The sequence below is a fragment of the Gallus gallus genome, chromosome 17 (assembly GCF_016699485.2).
Source record: "Gallus gallus isolate bGalGal1 chromosome 17, bGalGal1.mat.broiler.GRCg7b, whole genome shotgun sequence".
Classification (NCBI taxonomy): domain Eukaryota; kingdom Metazoa; phylum Chordata; class Aves; order Galliformes; family Phasianidae; genus Gallus; species Gallus gallus.
This window is the reverse complement of record NC_052548.1, coordinates 7,783,077-7,800,392: the sequence shown is the minus strand read 5'-3', so window position 1 is coordinate 7,800,392 and position 17,316 is coordinate 7,783,077. Positions and strand designations below refer to the sequence as shown.

Below are 17,316 nucleotides of genomic sequence, written 5' to 3'. Positions count from 1 at the left end.
TTCTGCCCATTATTTTCTGCATCATCATATTCTCTCTCAGCTTCATCAGCTAAACAGGGCTCATAATATTTCCTTACCTACAAAAGCTGTTAGGAGGATTATTGCATTGCTGTGAATTCCACAGATGAAAGGTACTAAGAGGAACAAACTGTAATTATGATTTCAAACCTCTACCCTAGACCTGTCATCCTTACCTTACTGAATAATGCTTACTCAATCAAGGAAATTCTGCCACTACGTTAAAGAAAATCATGAGTGAAGATGACTCTCTTTTGCAATAAGAGCATTTATCCCCTTATGTTCAACACCCTTCTGTCTTCCACTGGGACAACTGGAGTTTCATTTAATTGCAGTCACTTAGTATACACTATTATGCAATACTCAATTTGAACACTATTGTTTCTTTATCCCAAACATGACTGTAATAGAATAAGCTCACTTTTTGTAATGTATAACGACATCCATTCTGGCAATAGCAGCTTCTGGTAATAGGATTTGCCCCAAGTCTGCTGATAGATGAAGTTTCTTAGAGCCCGTGGTGGCTGACAGAGTGGTCAGCATGGCCAAATTTTCCAGCCTTGAGGCACATGGAGTTCACATCAGCATTTCACACGTGTGCAGGTATACAAAGTGCTTAAGGATGTATCCAAAAATGGAAGAGAGAATACACTGCTGTTAAGGCATTCAAACCACTTCAGCAGCTTTCTCTATTTGTGGTTTCCAGGTACAAATACTAACAAAGAGCTCCTTTGCTATAGGAAACTGCAGTTTTGGTGCTGAAGCACTGAAAAGTGAGCTAAAGAATCAGAGCTTATGATTAGTGTCTATAGCAAATATCATGAAAATCAGTGGCCCAGGTTAGTGCTCTCAGCAGTCCCTGACTATTAAATATTGGTAAGTGCAATTAACGAGGTACTGAGTGTGGTCAGTTCCCATAAAACTCAACAGTCCCAAAGAGATAAGCATCTCTTCTTTTCTGTTTCTGTCCACCCTTGTTTTCAATTGACTCAAGTCCTACCTGTGACGGAGGGAGGAGAGAAGCAAAAAGTGCCAGTGTTGATAAACCCTGAAAATTATTCTTGCATAAATAAGTTCTTCTCACCAAACCCTTTGCAGAAAGCTACCTAGAAGGATGTACTTACATCTTCACATTAAGGGTTAAAAGCACTGTAATATCAAGGAGAAAATACACTGCAGGTGTTGGTTAACAAGGTACTAATTGGGTGAATGGAGGTGCACCTTAAAAGACCACAGAGGTTAATCAAACGGCTTTGGGTGCATTTAGGATGCTCCTTTGAGCTTAGGGAGGAGGCAGCAGTGGTGAAAAGCTCTTGGTGTAGTCTTACATTTCGTAGTGAAAGTTGAAAGTAAGGTATTAATGAATAGACAGGGTGTTAGATCCTGAGTGTGATCCTAATATAGCAAAGTCTGTTCATAAAGCTAATTTAATGATTGCAGCTATCTCTTCCTCAGTCTACGCACTCTTACTTTTGGCTTTTACTTGTGCTTGATTTGTTCTGATGTCACTTTACCGGGGCTTCAGTTTGCAGACCTACAGCTAGGTGTGTGAGTGATTTGTGTTTTCCAGCTTGAAAGCTGATAACTGTGAAATCTCAGGGATGTAAACTGGTTTGCTAGCTCAGTTTTACCCATAAGGAACATAACAATTTGGGATGAAATTATCTTATAACCCCCCCCTATGTGAGTTAAAGGAGTATAAGATGTACTTAACAACTGTTCTTGGCTTGCTGTTTTATGATGCTCTCCGTTGCCGAACATTAATTTCTCTGCTTCAAGGAAAACAAACAAACATTTCATCAATGGCTCTTGCTTGTGCAGAGATCCCCTCGCCCCCCCCCCCCCCCCCCCAGTTGCTCCTGCTGCTTGTGCTTTTTTTTTTCTTGGCCCTTATAGGGGAACAAACTTGAACTTGAAGGTCAAGGCTTGAACTGGCAATTGAGCACCTGGTGAAAGGCTGTGGCTGCTATGGAGCACAGGCAAATTGTTTGCACCTGTGCTCCCCACACCACCAGAAGGGGTGAGCCCAGGGTGCAGCTCCTCTGGACTCATATAAAGGCCAGGCACTGAATGGAGAACATTTCTTGGAGCAGGGCTGCTCCCTGAGGGAGGAGTGCTGTACAGCCAGAGAGCCCATTGACTACCTGGGTGAGTTCAGTTCTTTCTGTGTGTGAATGTTGGCCTACCTGCAGATACTTTGCCTGCTTTTGCCAAGAACCTGTCAGAAGCGATTTTGCTTCTTCATTAGCAGAGCAGCCCTCCTGTTGTACACCCATGCCTCAAGCAGCAGCTGTTTTCTTTTAGGAGCTTTTTGGTGATGTTCATGGTTTGGTACCTCTGCAAGTTATGGCAGTCATGAATTCATACAGGCACATGTTGGAGCAGGACATCTTATTTAGAAGAACTGACTTGATATTTTTCAGAACTCAAATGCTTTGATGTATGCATATTTTTAGGTTTCCTTGGAAAATGGTGGTATAGGAGGATAATGACAAAAACTGCTCTGTGTTCAAAACCTGATTCTTCCTTACGTCCCTGATATAAAGTGCCTGAGGTGCTTTCAGACGGGGCAGAATTCAAGTGGTTTCAAATGAGCTCTTTCGCTTAGTCTGGCAGCATGGAACATATGACGACCACACACAGGGCAGCTTTGGTGAAAACCAGCTTGCAGCATGTGGCTTTTTGCCTAAAGAAGTTGCAGGAAGCATCTCTTTCTTACTGTTTGCATGCCTGTGTTCCTGCAGAGGCCGTGTGCTCTGGGTGCAGAGAGCACTCAAGTGCCTTTTGTGTACCTGATGAGCAGATCAGAAAGGCCAGCTTGGAAGTGGCCCTGATGTGCAGTTTGGCTGTTCATGAAGATGCAGCTTCCAAGTGCTATCTTAAAGAGTAGTTACGTCCAGGAGAGGTGAGGTTGTGACACATCTATGCCTACTGAATTTGCACCAGCTTTACAGTTAAGGGCAAAAAAAGCACTTTTGGGCTTAGGTTAAGGCATCTGCACAGCTTTGGTTTCATCCTGAGGCAGCCACACATCTGGCTAAGCAGAATTTTCTAAAGCATCTGTCCTCTTGTCTGTGCAAAAATCAATCTTCAGATGATATCAGACTGTCTGAGAAGTCCCAGGTCTGTTGGTCTCATTCTTTTGAAAGCCTATCTTCTGGAAATGAAACCTTCCACTGAAAGGCCTCCACCGGATGGTTACAATAAACTGCTTTATTAATTGGCGTTGCCGCATGGCTGGCTGTGTGGCAGCCTGCTGGAATATGTGTCCACAGAGAAACCCCATCCCTAGTTTGTATTTCATGTCGGCACTCAAATGTTTCCTGGATTCATTTATTTTCCAACAGTTTTTCTTTCTGTGCTGCAGTATTGAATCCTATTTTGGGTTGCAGTGGGGTCTTTAAACTCTGTTCTCTCCTGTTTGCATTTGTTTACTTTGCGGTATAGGCTGTTGGTCTTTGATTTTTGAAGTGTTTGTTTCTATGTTTGATGCTCTTATGGTGCATGTGTTTGTGAAATTAGTGTTATTTTTATTGTGTGTATTAGATTATGATCAACAAAACAGCACTGTGGGAAACACTAAGCAGCACACGCTGCGTCAGGTTTGGGGTTTTCTTGTGTTTCTTTGTGTTCAAGCAACGTTTAGTAGTAGTAAGGCTTAGTGGGGGAATACTGGTGGTGGGCGGTGATGTTGGAGGTCTTCCCCAGCCTCGATTCTTGTCATTTGTTTGGCTGACTTACTACTCCAGCTCGCTCTGCCCGCGTTCTATTTTTACTGCAGCTCGTATTTGTTGTTGCGTAATAAAAGCGAGCGCGCGTTACCCAATGCAAACCACGCTTAAAAAAAAAAAAAACCCACGAGCAAAGCGCAGCGCTTCCCACTGAGCGCTCGGCTCCCGCCGGCGGGCAGGGCTGGAGGCTCCCAGCGCCCCTGCGGGGACCGCGAGGCGGGCGGAGGGACGCGGGGCCGGGGTTGCCCTCCCGCTCCGCGGGGCGCTCCGCGGCGCGCAGCCCGGCCGTGCCCGCAGCAGCCGGGGAGCGGAGCGGGGCCGGAGCGCGGTGGGACGCGGCGGCTCCTGGGAGCTGTAGTCCGGGCCCCGCCGCCGCCTCCCGCCCGGCCCGGCCCGGCACTACGGGCCCCACACGGCCCCGCGGCCGGCGCATGAGCCGTCGGCCGCTTTAGCGCATCTATTCTGCTGCCTTGCCGAGGATAAAAAGAAGAGCAACTGGAGGGACTATAAGGCAAACGTTGCTGGAGCTGCCGGGGCAAAGTAATCTATTTAATCTTTCCCTTTATTTGTTAGATGCTCGGGGGTGCGTCGCTAGCATTGGGCCACGGCTTCTGGAGGGAGGGAGGGGGGCCGGGGAAGAAGGGAGGGAAGGCAAAACCCACTTGGGAAAGGCCGATGCTGGTTTTTTTCTTCTTTTTTTTCTCCCCTTCCCTCTTCTTCTGCTCCTCCTCGGTGCGGGAGCCCCGCGCCGCTCCCCGCGCCCCGCAGCCTTTGTGCGCCGCGACAAAGCAACAAAGCGCGGCCGGGCACAGCCTGCCCATTGATTTCTTCCCGGCCCCGCCGCTCCTGCCCACCCTTTTCTTCTTCTTCTGCCGCTTCTTCTCCTTCTCCTGCTCCCTCTGCCGCCTCGCCCTGCCCGAAGCCGCCCGGGCGGGTGCGCGTCCGTTCCCGGCCCCACCGAGCCCCGCGCAGAGGAAATTTCTTTCTTTCTTTCTTTCCTCTCTTTTTTTTTTTTTCCCCTCCTTCTTCCCCCTCTCTCGCTCGCTTTCCCTCTCGCTCTCTCTCTCTGCCCGCCATCTTTTGAAAGGGAAAAAAAAAAATTCGGAGCGAGGGAAAAGAAGGGCTGTAGGCGCTCTTAGAAAATAAGAAAGGAGGAGAAAAAAAAAGGGGGAAGCAGAGAGGGGGGAGAAAGAGAGGGAGAAGGAAGGGGGGGGAGAGGAAGCAAACGGGCGGGGAACAGGCGCTGGGGCTCGGGGCCGGCCGAGCGGAGCGGCTTTGGGGCTCAGCCCGCGGCTCCCGGCCATTTCCCAGCGCCCCGGAGCCGCGCGGTGCCGCTCCGTGCGTGGCTCGGCCGGCGGCGGTCCGCGGGACTCGGGCTGCACGCGGGGAGCGAGGGTTTGTTGCTTCAACTTTGTGCGCCTCGATGGTGTACGCGGCGACGTGGCTCGCGGGTTGGAATAAAACGCAAAACTTCAAACCGGCCGTGCTTTTCCTTCGTTTCTACTACTTGTTAGCTTTTGCACCTCTCTGCGCGCCGCTGATAGAGCGTTGTTTGTAGGCTGCTTGGTTTCACTTTCAGACAAAGCTTCAGTGTTCAGGTCGCGGATCTCCGAGCGTCCCTAAGCTGTGAGGCTGAGCCCTGCAGGGTCCCTCTGAGTGCCAACAGGCGCTGCTCGGCTGGGTGCGCTGGGACAGCCCTTTTCTTGGTGTCTGCAGGAAGCAGAAGTTGCTGAAATAAACTTTATTTTTGGATAAGCAAACAGATGGGCTTCACTGATATTTGTGATGTTTATAAATTGTACGTGTAAGTTGCTTGACGTTGGTAAAGTTGGGGGGTAATGCAAATAGCACAGCACACCTGCTGTTGCTTGCTGGGAATAGAGAAGTATGTTTTTGTAGGCTTGTTAGTGCTTTGAATGTGTTCAGTGAGTGTGCTAAGGGGGTATCTCTAAACTGGGGAGTTGGGTTTAACGCTGAAACCCTTATCCCCTGTTTGCTCAAGTGGAGGTATTAGAGAAGACCCTGACTGCTGTATGTGCTGCATTGTGAGAAGTGTGGGGTGGACGTACACCATTCAAAACAAACAAATCCCCGATGCAGTCTGCTTGCACTACAAGCACAAACCCACGATCCGTATTGTTTGCAGCTCCCAGTAGCTCGGCTGTGCTGTGTGTGCAGTGCTGCCTGCTGCTGTTTTGTTAGCTGAAGTTTAGGGAGTTCTCCTTCTGAAACAGTGTAACTTTTGACCTCCCAGATTTCCTTTTTTCTAAAGGAGGAATGCTAAGCTTCTATTTTCTTTCTCTTTACTCCTTGCTGGTTGAAAACACACACTGTAGTGCTTCGAGACCACGCTTAGTAGAACGGTTGAAGGGAGGTTAATGGTGTTATTCAACATTCAGCGTCAGCTTGATTGCAATATTGTCTTCTAAACTATCTGTATAGCACTGGGTGCTCAAGCTATCCCAACTGAAAGGGATTGTTGCAGTGACCTATGCCTGCAGAGTTTAAATTCAGAATGCACGTACAAATACAATATGTGTGAAATAGCTGAGGTTTGTTTTCAAAACTGACTTTGGCGTCTGAGCTGCATTAGTCTTAAATAAAAACTAAGCTCTGCTGCTGCTGGACATAATTGTGATGCTTTAGCACTTCCCAAAAGTGTTGGTTTGGTTGGTGTCTGCAAGCGCAGTGTATCTCGGTGGGCTTCATAACTGGAGCTTCCTTGGGTTGCTGTAACTACATCAGGAGCAATGATTGAAATCACAGTTAATAATCTAGCCAAATACTGGCTTCCTGAGTTAAGAACTGCTTGTGATATCATCCTTCAGCCCCCTTATAACACTGGGAGCAGTACTGAGGGTCCGTGGCGTCTGCAGCCCCACTCCTGGCCTGCCTGCCCTGCAGCTCTGGGGCTGTGTGCTTCCCGGAGCCCTGCTCCTTCCCCCCAGAGTAATTTGGGAGCTCACTGACAGCACAAACAACTCCAAGTCAAATCCCTCTCCCCAGCAGCAGCTGAGTGATGTAGTAGGGGCTCATGTTTCAAAGGCTTAATTACTTTGACAAAATATATTACTCTGTCGACTTTGGTAAGCTATCAGGTGATTTCAGTATAGGCAGAGCTGCACTTACCTAAACAAAGAGCATTCTGCCTCTCAGCATTGCTGTTTGTTTCTCTTTAATCCTAGTTGCTCTTTCTCTTGCTCGTTTACAAAATTCATTAATCTGCAGTGAGTTTCCCAATCATTACCATGAACTGCATGTTTTGTTGTGTTGGTTTTGTTGGTTGTTGGTTTTCTTTTTTAAATTACCACATTATTCTCCAGTAATAGCCCAGAACACCACTGCAAGCAATAGAGTTCTGGGAATTAGGAAGGAGCCATTGTTTGCTGTGCTGCTCAGTGAGCTGTCAGGACATTTTGGAAGGATGTGTGCATCTCAAGCTTTTCATTCCACAGTGTCTTACTGTGATGTTGCTGAGTTTTTGTCAGTCATTAGTGCTTGTCGGAGATGAGCAACTTTCTTTGGGGCACACTAACACTGCAGTGAAAGGGAGGAAGTACTCTTTAACCCACTTGCTGCTAAAGCCAACGTTAAAAGGAAAGGATTTAAATTCTTGTGGAGAACAGTATGGAAATTCACTGTAATGTGCTGCTAAGGCTGCTTTTTCTCTTAGCTCTTGTTCCTTCCCCCAGTCTTGCTGATAAGACACCAACTGAAGAAACACTCGCTTTTTTTGGATTCCTTTCACACCTTGCTGGGCCTCATTCTCTTTCTAGCCTGAGTCTGATAAGACACCATTGTGTTTGGATGTATTTCAGCAACACGGATAACCTGGGCAGAAAGGAAGGTTTGTGTATCTCGGTCCTTTGCTGGGACCAGGGCTTGGCATTTTCCCCTTCACCAGGATTGCAACAGGTGGAACAAAGAAAGAGAGGTGAAAGTTCTTTGAAATGGGGACCAACCTGGAGCAACACAAACTGACTGAAATGATTCCTGAGTCCATTTATCTTCAAACTGTGAGATTTAGATTCAGTCCTAGCTGACACAGGTCTGCTGTGGAAATGACCTTGTTTGCTCCTCTTTCCTTCAGATCTTTTTGTTTTTCCATCTTCCTAGCTTTGAAAGCTGGTTCTATGTCTGAAGTTTAAATTCACAGCACCTCACTGATGCAGCTGCACTGGTACTCTTGCAGAGTGCTCCCTGACACAATCACACCAGCAAGGATGCACTTTGTGTGACTGACTCGACCTGTTGTAACCAAACCCCAGCAGTGCTGGAACAAAGGCACACTTTTCCTTGTGTAACTTTGTCTTTTTATGCTATCCTTGTATACACCATGGGAGGTGCCTGGAGGGAATCACGCTTTCTCTCCACTCTCCAATGTGACCATGCCAAGAGAAATCTGCTTTCTAGAACCGCACTGGCCAACAGATGTCTATAAGCAAGTGGGAAACTTGCAGTATAGTGCTGGTTTGCTGGTGGGGGACTTGGAATGCAGATTTCTTCCTTATCAAGGCTGGTTTGGGAGCTCTGCTGTACAGTGGGCAGTATGGAAACTGGTATGCTGAAAATACATTTGTTCTATGCTATAGGCGCAAGAGTTGTGTGTGGGTATAAGAGAGAATGCTCTTTCTTATTGGAAAGCCTTGCCTTTTGGCAGCTTTTGGTGTTTACGCTTCTGGTTATGGTCTGTGAAACGGCTGTAAAAGTGCAGCTCTTCAAGTTACTGTGTGAAAGAGGGTCTGCTCCCCCAAGTTTTTGCTGGAGTGCTTGTCTGACTGTGGGTTTTAGAGGTGAGCAAGTGTGCCAAGAGCACAGCTCCCTGAGCGGTCAGTGGAGAGAGCTGTGTTCCTTTCCCCTTTGTGCAGTGGGAGCACCCTCCTGCCTGGGGCTGGTAGACAGCAAGGGCACCTTCCCCTGTTAGCAACGTAGCTCCCCGCATAGGCAGGGATAATAGAATTCCCAATACATTTCCCACCCTTTTTTTTGCTGACTGCTTGAGAGTTTAAATGAGATGCATAAATGCAGGCAGTTGAAACTGCCTTATGTCCTCTGGAGGAGTGACAGCAGCTTAGCTAGCACAGTTGATCGCACCCGAGCTGACCTGCAACTTCCTTGCATAGTTGAGCAAATTTATGATGTATCCAAGCTTAGCAAAAGCAGTGAGGCACCTTTCACATGAAATAGACCACCTGTACTCTTTTGCACTTGTTTGCATATATTTACTTTAACACTGCGTTATCCTGGGACAATGTGCTTGTTAGGACGTGGTGCTTAAATTGATATGGAAACAGATAAAGCTAAGTTGGTGCAACCTGTCTAGGGGAACGTTTGTAGGGGATGAATGGTGGTCATAAATAGGAGGGCTACAGCAGTGTGATACATTCCTGCTCATCTGTCAACCTGCAGTAATTAACTTGGTGGGTGGGTATACTTGCTCTGCCCCATTACCAAGTGTAACATTACTGCGGCTCAGCTAACAAGTAGTAATTTTGTCATAGTAATTCCATCCCTTTCACTTCATTGTACTTCATTGTCCATTCCCTCAAAGTGACTTGAGTGTCATATACTGCTTTAGATAGACCTCATCTGCTTGGGAAAGTTGTGGTGCACAGCTCAGAGCACGTTTGAAACCAGCAGCAGCTGATCCATGCTTACTTCACTTCCAATGTTTTATGTCCCCAAACAAATCTGCTCTGAATATAGTATAAAAGTGTTTAAAAATGAATAAAAGGCTGCACTGGGGTATAGTATGTGCACAAAGGAGGTCTGCTGATGAAAGAAGGTATTTTTCTCTAATGAATCTCTTAGATAGTTATACTGTGTAGTGTGAAATGCTTGTAATGAGTTAGCATACCAATCTGTGTCTGTTTGTTAAAGTCTGTCTTCTCTGTCAGTGTTGGCAGGGAGGTACCCCTGAGGATAACATCTGTAACATTTATAAGTGGTGTTGGTAGTGCTGGTGTGCTGTCATGCAGCATTAGGAACTGATGTTCTGTGGGCTATATAAATGCATGGGAAGAGACTAATAGCTTTATTAGTGAATGATAAGGAAGTATTTGTATCATAATTTTGCAAGTGGGGAACTGAAAAACCCACAGAATAGGGAGTTAAGAACTGAGCTTGAATGTCAGCATCCTGTTTTCTAGCTTCTTTTTTGTAATTGTTTGCAGGTATAGCAGAAACTCTGAGATACTCCGCCAAACAGGGAAGGATTCACTCTTGCTTTCCCCCTTTAAGGTGCTTTGAGTCCAATAATCTCTGTCTTTGGAAATGAAAGAGCAGAAAAAAAACAATCATGACACAACCTGTTGTGGAAAGATTATGTATAATTGACTCACAGTATGCTGAGTCAAAACTCATTCATTCAGTTTTACTTTCATACCAAAAGTACACAGAGCACCATGTGCTGATTAAAAAGGGAGAAGGGCAGACTCTTTCTTGGAGCACAACTGTTTAACTGCAGATCTCATCCTTTAAAAAGCAGAAAAAGAGGATCCTGTGTGAGTGTACACACATTGTAATCCCGTTAAGAGTTCTGAAGCCTTTGTGGGTGTTGCCATGTTAAGCTTTAATGGGCGTACATCTGTTTCTATTATGTCTGTATCATTTGAAGCTTGGATTGGTGACAGTGTTGTTATTTTTTAAATAATACAGCTGAAAAATTGATTGACTAACCTGAAACTGGCATAGCTGATTTCTGGAGTCACGGGATGAATCTGCAGTAGCCTCATTTATAGTGTAAGTCACTCTTTGGAGAAGTTTGGCTGTAGAGCAATAGATGAGCAGGAGGAGTTAGGAGAAGGAGCCTTAAAGGGAGAGGGATGTTGTACAGATGGGGAAGGAGGCTGGTGCTGACCTGCACTGTGATTTTCATTAACTTTGACCACAATGTCTTGCCAATCTGTGACACCTGCAAGTCAGTTGTGAGTACTGGTGTGAAGGATGCTAATAGTGGGTGAGTGCAGTTCAAACCCAAGTGAGCAAGTGGATTTGTAGTTCTGACTGACTGTAAGGCAGGGAGTTAAATGCAGAAGCAAATATGAATAGAGGTGGAACAGTAGCTTCTGTCCATCTGTGAAGTTTAAAGTGATGATGCATATCATGAACATCAAGGGAAGGATGCAGCAAACTGCTTTTGTGCTGGTTCTGAATTTGCAGGATTGTTCAGTGCTTAGAAGTTGTGACCAAGTCTGTAGTCTTTTGTTATACCCATCAGCAGTGTTTAGTATTTATGTGAACATGGGGATTCCTTCCTTCCCTTGACTGGGATCCAACTTCTTAAGGTGGTGTTTTAGGAAATATGATGGGAGACACCAAAGTCTCCATAATATTGTACACCTTATGTTTGTACAGTGGGAATTGTTCTGCTGCCATGCTGTAATGAAGCTGTATCTTCAGGTCTGGGCAGTGTTGTCTAGATTAACTATCAACCTTCACAGTGGGAGTGCCCACAAATATATCTCTTTCTGAACAAACTTTCCAACTCCAGATAGCACTTAGCCTTCTTTGTCATTGCATCTCTCCCTAATAGACAGCTAGAGAAGCGAGGGGGACCCAAAACTGTGCTTAGCCTGGGTTTGTGTCTTTGCCCAAACCTTCCTTAGAGGTTTATTTTGGTGAGCTAATTAGTTATCTCTTGTAGGTGATAAATCTGCAAAACTCATCTACAGAGCAGTGTGGAACCACAGAAACCATGCTACTTAGTAAAGGAGAGAGTTGCTTAGTGCTGTGCAGGATGAGACTTGAAGCGGTTACTGAATCCACAGAGATGTTGAGATGTTTGCTGTCTGTGTTGTTGTTTATACCATGCTTCCAATGTGCCTTCAGCCTCCCCCAGGACCCTCTCCATCCTGCTGCTAACATGCTGGGAGCTTGCACGGTAAGTGCCAGCACTTGGTTTTTGCCTGCTTTCTAAGGCTGCAGGACTTCTGCTGCACGTAGGCTTTTGGAGGACTGCAGTAACCCCTCCAAGAGCTAGAAAGTGCCATATAAGCACTCGCTGCATGGCAGTAGCAGATGTGTTGCAACGCACGAGGTACGAGACAGCATATGCTCAGAAGCAGATTCACCTTCTTTTCTTTCCCTGTGAACCCTGACTGCCAGCTACCTGGCTTCTCTCTGGCTCTATCCATGATTGAGATGATATGGGTTCAGTCCTGTGGGTCACACAAGGTAACTGTTATATTTGCACTTCTCCTTGCTAGGTAGAAATGCCACTAGAAGACTGCCCAGGCATGTGAGTCTCCAAAACACCTTCCTTTCTATGCTAAATCTCTGTAATGAAATGAAAGCTGAGACAGAACTCTTTTTCAGCTGCCCCAGGTGTGTAATTGGTATATCTTGTGAGAGGCACAGCCATGAGGATTTTCTCATTAAGCACCTACCCATTCCTATCCTGTAGATTGACTTTCTTCCCAGGATGCTGATGTGCAAGCCTCTAACTGCTTTACCCACCCTGAAACTTTTTCATAGATGGTTATTTCTACTGCTACAACTAAGCATTTATTAATGTTTTCATTATAAGTCACTCAGCTAATTTGCTGAGATACTTCCAAGAAAAATTTCTGCAAGTGCAGTTTTCTTTATTTCAGAAATTTCCCTCCCGGGTGAGATCTCCCAGTCATGTACCCAATACTAAGTAAACTCTTCAAACAGACTGACACTTTGTTTCCCACTGTAGCCTTGTTAGCAAAACTTCAGGACTCAAGAGCATCTGCAAAACTGAAGTGAGGCTGAGTTCAAATTTGTCTCTGTGTTTTTGGGGAACCACAAGAAATAGTGGAAGAAATGTCCAAAGGTCATTCTGTCCTCACCCTGCTCCAAAGCAAGATCAACCATACGTAATCCATTGCAGAAGCAGGTTGTCTAAGCTCTTTTCAAAAGCAAATTCTAAGCTATGAGAATAAACTTGTTACACTGTGAAGCACCACTCTGCAGTTGAAACTGCAGCCTTTAGAAGGCAATTGAGCCCTATATGATTTAGGTTGGAGAAGGTATATGACATGCGTCTGAATTCTTTCTCAGACTCAATTAGAAGGTGCATTCTGTCATTAGCAGCTCACTGGGGCGAAATGCGTCAGCCTGTAATTATCAGAAGGGCCATCATTTTATTTGGGGTATCTGGCAAAGTGCTTGTAGACCACAGTACTTTCATAGACAGGATCAAGTAACCCTTGGGTTCCCCTGATTTTTGAAGCATGATGTAAGTCATCTTAAAGCAACCTCATTTGTGGGGTGTGATGAGTATGTATTGGAGCTGAAAGCCCTTGAAACTTCCAGTTACACCTCTGGCTGACTCTTATCTACTGGCTAGGAGTGGACAGGCTCCTGACTGAGGAAACACCTGCTCTTATAATAGCCAAGGAGAGACCAAGGGTGGGAAATCCATCTGTATAATCTGATGAGCATTAAACTAACCAAGTCAAAAGCTAAGGAACTGAGTTAATCTGCTGTTCTTTTCCCCTCCCTCACACAGAGGTAATTTAAGGGCACAGTTCCATCTTTGAGTCTCAGGATGTTACTGGGGCTGTACTCAAAATGATATACAAAAAAAAGCTAATCTTTGATATGTGGGAGACAACAGGGATGACTGAATGGACTTTCAGACTGTAAAACTGCAGTATGCTATAGGAGCACTCAAGCCAAATTCCCATTTCCTGCATTGAGGCCAGGTGCAAATGCTTCATCCCCAGTCCTGAGGGGGTGGTATGCTGTGTGTAGCATGTGTGTGTCTGCCAAGGAAGTGCTGGCTGATAAAGCAGCTTGTCTGCCCTCAAGTCTTGGTCTCAAGTTGCAGATCCCTTTTCTTTCAAAGAGAATATCCCTGCTGACATGGAGTTAGTAGGCAGTGAAAGCTGCCTGAAGCTCGATTCCTAGACAGGGCTGTGAAGGAAAGCAGAGTGGGAGGAAGAAGAGGGCATGCACCAGCTCTGTTTTCTTTTGGGCAGCCTGAAGGAGTGGTAATATATTCCTGCTTTCTATAGCCATAGATATGAAATGGATGCAACTGTCTTCACAATCTGATCTGTTTTGACAGGTAGACTTTTTGGGCCATACAGTTTACGTACTACAATGAGTGGTGAAATAATTGTCTTCAAAATAATGAAGATCATTCCTGGGACTTCAAAGCTGCCTGGATCTGGATCTTGGTTGCTTTAGGGACTCTTTGGACTGAGTAGTAATAGTAAGGCTTGGATTCAACCCAGTAAGCCTCTAGACCTGCATTTTCTTCCTTGAAGGTTTGCTTCAAAGGTGGTGGAATTTACTTGGTTTGGAGGAAAAAGAGACTTTTGGGTAGGAGCATGATTGCCACCAAGCACTTGAGATGAAAGCCATGTCCCCAGTTTTTGGATGGTGTTTCATTTATCCCATGTGATTTCTGGGTTCTCAAGTAAACCAAATTCATATGCTGCCTCTTCTAAACTTTGTCTGGCTGCTGTTTAAATTTTATGCTCTGTACTTTCAGTTCTCTGCTATCCAACATCTTCCTGCTAAAGTGGCTCATGCACTGAGTAATGTATATGTAATCACAGTGGTAGCAAGAAAAGAAATCTTACTCTTCAATTAGGCAACTCAGGAAAGGCTGGAAAGACAGTTCTGCTCACTGCCTGTTACATGTTTTATAACCAAATACCTGTGTATGTGTCTGTCTTGGAACTTGTGTCTGTGGGAATCTGATCAGCTGGCAATCTTTCCCAGAACCCTAATTTCTAATTTCTGCACTTCAGAAGTAGTAGGAGTGTGCTGAAGCTCTCCCACGGCTGGAAGAAAGCCTGGGCAACACAAGCATGCGCCTGCTGCTTCTCTGAGATAGAGAATAGCATATGGTGGCAAATCTGACCAACTTTTCAGCTATTGCTGCTGCCTTGGGAAAGGGAGCAAGCATCTGCTCTGGTTGCTGCACAGAGCCTGGGTGGGGAGTGATGCTTGGAGCTGCAGAGAGCAGTGCCTGCTCCCACTGCCTGGCTGCTTGATTGTGATCCTGCCTCCTTGCTGCCTTCAGAAAGCCTCTGGTTCTACCATCCACACCAATGATGTATCTCTGAGCAGCTGGCTGACAAAACCTGCAACTTGCGCTTTGGGGCTCTGCTGCAGTCCTCATCACTGCAGCGTGCAGAGAGCAGCAGCTCCTCGAGGTAGGAGCAGGGTCTTACTGCATGTCTGCAGAGTGCTGAGGGCCCTGGTCTGCATGGCCTCTGTGCCACCAAAATGTAAATAATGATGTGTAGATAAGGATGAGGTCAAGGAACATCTCTTCAACTTGATAATTTTCCCTGGTGGGAAGATTTATGTCACCGCTTCTGGCTGGGCTGGAATTGCTCCAGGTTTTGGTCAGTGTCCAAGTAACCGTGCAGAAACACTATGACATAAAGAGTTGCCAGGCTCGCATGATAACATAAAGCTGGCTACCTTCTAATTTTGCAATCAAAACAAATAGTACCCTGTGCTACAGGAGGAGCAGCAAGGGAATGAGCCATCCGTTAAATGTTCTGCATTGCCAAAGGAAGTGGCGGAACCGTTAGCTGAAGCAGCAGGCTTACTGGCACAATGTGCATTTCATGGGGCTTTATGGCTTCTTTTAAAATAGTCTCCACCACTGTAGACAGCCTGTGGGCTGCATCAGCTGAGCAAAACATTATCCTACTAGGACAGAGAATTACTGTTATGTTTTTTTCATGCCAGCTGTCTCTGCACTGACTGACCAATGCAAGCAACTCCATGAAATAAAAGTTTAAAAACAAACAGAAAGCCAACCTTCCAACCTAGCTGTGTTTTCTGATGACTGGTTTGGCTGAAGGACAGGCTAAACCTGGCAGCTTTGAGATGGCAGCTTAGCAGAAAAGGACAGGCTTGAGAACTCCAGAGAAGTAGTATTTGATTGAAGGCTTGGGTTTTGCTTTTAATTATCATCTCTAACTGAGATGGGTAAGAATAAGGAGAAATACACAGTATGAAAGCAGTGAAAACTCTTCATTTATGTTAGCAAGCGGTTCTACTTAAAATCTGTAGTATTAAAGGTGTAGTTGTGCAGCCAGAAAAATCAAGAACAGCTTCTGTCACTTGAACATTAAAGGCCTGTAGAACAGGGTAAGTAGTAACTGAAATTTCAGTTATTACTCCAGGGCTAAAAAGCCCAACCTTAGGTCCTCACTGGAAGATGCATGTGATGTCTGTGCAGAGAGTGGTTTTGGCAGTCGTCTTTCCAGGTCTGTGCAGTACCTTGTGCACTGCTGCACTGGTTCATAACTGGGCTCCCTCGGAGTTTAAATCACTGTTGATGCTAATGCAGAGCATAAAGATGCTGAAGTGCTTAGACCAGAGCTGTTTATTTTTAATTCTATGTGTAATGGTGGGAAATTCATTTGTTTCTTTTTTTTTTTTTTATGAGTGAGTCTATTTAAAGTGACACATTGTGTGATTTGTATGAGAAGGTGGGCAGGTCACGCCTTTCCTCATTTAATGAGTGAGATCTGACAGCTAGGAGATGTCTCATGCAAAGCCATTGCCTCTCTGAACTCATTGTCATGCACTCTGTTAGGAAGTGGGATGTTTCCAAAGCATTTGCACTTCAGATTTCTCTCAGTCCTGCTTTTTTTTTTTTTGCTTCTTGAAGTGTTATGTTGAAACTAGAAGGAATGATCTGACATCAGAGCAGCCTCTCCTGCAAGCAATGAGGAATCTGATGGAGCAAGGGTTTAAAGGGTGCCTGGTCCCTGCAGCTGCTGGGCACCCAGAGAAGCAGTCCCTGTGTCACAGAGCTGCCGGGTTCCAGAGTGCTCTCCTGGTTACAGAGCTGCTGGGGTACCTGAGTGCAGATAGCTCTGCTGCTCGGGCAAGCCTGAGAAGATGGGCACTTCAGTATCTCTCTCTGTTGCAAATCTATTTGTTTGTACGCATCTATTTTTGTAAGATTCCCCTAAATTAGGTACCTGTTTACTTCTTGCTGTCATCTAATCAGTGACTCAAAGGGTAAGGTGATGTTCTATATTTAGTCCAGATATTTAGCAGAGATGATTAGGGTTGTATCAAGGAAGAGTTATTTTTCTAGCATGCCTTACTGTGCTCTCCTTTTTCCTGTATTACTGCAGTTTCCATCTCAGTTCACATCTCTATGTGCGAGAGAGAAGCATATGTCAGTGAGAGTATATCTGTGGTTTTCTGAGCATATTTCAAATAATTTGCCTCTAGAAAGCGGTTGTGGTCTGTTTGCCAGAAGAAGGGTAGCTGCAGTTCTGATGTGAATTGAAATATCGAATGTTTATGGAAGATGACACAGCAGAGCAGAGCTGTTTACCATATGGTATACAAGAGGCAGTGATACTAGACCGACCATTGTTGTTATTTTTCCCCCTGGAGTTTGCCAGGGAAAAACAGAATAAAGTAATGCAATTTGTGTATTCTTCCATGTTTCATACGTCTCCTTGAGCGTGCATGACTCTGCTCTTTTAGCCAAGTCATGGGGAGCAATGTAAGTATAACACTAATTATTTACATTGAGCGTATATCTTGAGAATTCCATATTAAACTGGGGCCCAGACAAGGGGCTTTAGTAATAGGCATAGTT

General features: G+C 45.4%; 1 protein-coding gene across 8 annotated transcripts in view; it reads left to right on the top strand.

Annotated features, from left to right (window-relative positions):
- The window catches only part of BRD3 (bromodomain containing 3), a 41,648-nt gene that overhangs the window by 3,268 nt on the left and 21,064 nt on the right, over nt 1-17,316 (top strand). For 3 of the 8 annotated variants that reach the window (XM_004945959.5, XM_046901859.1, XM_046901860.1), the window contains exon 1: nt 4,176-16,721. The exons of 2 other annotated variants lie outside the window; for them this stretch is intronic. The gene's annotated coding sequence lies outside the window, so the exon portion shown is untranslated. Of the gene's footprint in view, nt 1-1,914; nt 2,167-4,175; nt 16,722-17,316 lie in introns of those variants that run through there. 3 more of the 8 variants (XM_004945958.5, XM_425330.8, XM_040649415.2) reach the window with 3 other exon arrangements.